Here is a 2,760-nt window from a genome sequence, read left to right on the forward strand (position 1 = left end):
CACATGCACACACAGATGCACACAAACATGCACACACATGCACTAACACACATGCAAAAACACATGCACAAACACATGCACACACATGTACACACACATGCACACACATGCACAGACACATGCACACACATGCACACACTCATGCACACACATGCACACACACATAACATGCACACACACAACATGCACACACACAACATGCACACACACAACATGCACACACATATATGCACACACACATACATACCATACACATACACACACACACACACACACACACACACACACACACACACACACACTTGCACACACATGCACACACACATGCACACACTTACACACACATGTACACACACATGTACACACATGCACACACACATGCACACACACATGCACACACACATGCACACACATAAACACACATGCACACACACATACACACTCATGCACACACATGTACACACACACACATGCACACGCACACGCTTACACGCACACGCACGTGCACATGCACACACACGCATGTGCACACATAGACACATGCACACACACACATATGCACACACACATGCACACACATGCACACACACATGCACACACACATGCACGCACACACGTGCACACACACATGCACGCACACACGTGCACACACACACGCACACACACATGCTCACACATGCACACACATGCTCACACATGCACACACACATTTACATACACACACACACACTTGCACACACACACATGCACACACACACACTTGCACACACACATGCACACACACATGCACACACACATGGACACACACACACATGGACACACACACATGCACACACACATGGACACACACACATGGACACACATACACATGGACACACACACATGCACACACACACACATACACATACATATGCACACACACTTTACATACACACATGCACACACACACATGCACACACACATGCACACACACATACACACATGCACACACACATGCACACACACACGCACACACACACATGCACACACACATGCACACACATTCACACACTAGCACATACAAGCACACACACAATTACGTGCACACACAATTACTTGCACACACAATTACTCGCACACACACAAGCACACACAATTATGCGCACACACAAGCACACACAATTACGCACACACACAATTACGCACACACACAAGCACACACAATTACGCGCACACACAAGCACACACAATTACGTGCACACACAAGCACACACACACATAAGCACACACACACAATCACACACACACACAAGCACACACACACACGAACACATACATATGCACACACACATACATACACACACACACGCATGCACACACGCACACACACATGCATGCGCACACATGCACACACATACATACACATACACATAGACACACACACTTGCACACGCACATGAACACACACACACACACTTATGCATGCATACATACACATACAAATACACATACACATACACTTACACACAAACACACACACAGGCACACACACACACACACACACACACACACACACACACACACACACACACACACACACACACACACACACACACACACACACACACACACACACACACACACACACACACACAATTTTTGTAAAGCACAGGTTTGGATATATAAATAGGCAGAGAATACACCCACACACCCACATACACATACACATGCACATGCATATGCACATTTTTATAAAGCACAGGTTTGGAATATATAAATATGCAGAGAATACACCCACACACCCACACACACACAAGCACACACACACAGTTTTTGTAAAGCACAGGTTTGGATATATAAATAGGCAGAGAATACACCCACACACCAACATGCACATGCACATACACATACACATACACATACACATACACATACACATACACATACACATACACACACACACACACACACACACACACACACACACACACACACACACACACACACACACACACACACACACACACACACACACACACACACACACACACACACACACACACTTTTTTGTAAAGCATAGGTTTGGATATAGAAACAGGCAGAGAATGTAAATTTTGTTTCTTTGCAAAAGATTGGATTCTATACTAATATTGTTGATTTCAATAAATCTTTTTTATTCACTTTTTACTAGAAAATATAACCATAGGAGAAAATCAAACCTGTATTTCCTCTTGCTTTTAACAATTTGTTTTGACATAGAAAATTCATATAGACTCCATTGTTTTTAATACAATCAAAACATAAAAATTATCCAGTTTTTTCTTTCCCTAGAAATATTCCACAAGAAATACACTTTGTTAGTTATTCAAGCACATATTTTTGTAAGGTTACTCTTCCTCTCCATGAACACTGTACAGCTATAGATTTTCTTCATTTGTGTAGGCTATATTATTTCTTTGACTTAGGTAAGGGATTCAGGATAGCACAAATCAGTCATTTGGATATAAAAATCATACCCTCAAAAATATTACAGACATTATGAATTTTTGTACTGTAATTATTTAATACTCATTTATGTTTACTATTTTGTGAACAACATAAACACCTATTTGGCTCTGTTATTGAACCCTTTATCTCTGTCATATTCAGACATAATTAGCACTGTGAACCACCATAGCCAATGTGTACTGCAAAGTTTGTGGGATGGACATGCCGCATTATGTCTCTCTGTGTTCATGATTCATTTTCTGTTGAACTTTTATAACTCTTAAGTGCTTACCT

General features: G+C 41.6%; 1 protein-coding gene across 1 annotated transcript in view; it reads left to right on the forward strand.

Moving 5' to 3' along the window:
- Window positions 1–2,760, forward strand: part of LOC122266287 (death-associated protein kinase 1) — a gene marked incomplete in the record, with an annotated part of 53,278 nt that overhangs the window by 45,944 nt on the left and 4,574 nt on the right.

The sequence above is a fragment of the Penaeus japonicus genome, unplaced genomic scaffold (assembly GCF_977035675.1).
Source record: "Penaeus japonicus unplaced genomic scaffold, GWHDUDI00000001_assembly GWHDUDI00000003, whole genome shotgun sequence".
Taxonomy (NCBI): domain Eukaryota; kingdom Metazoa; phylum Arthropoda; class Malacostraca; order Decapoda; family Penaeidae; genus Penaeus; species Penaeus japonicus.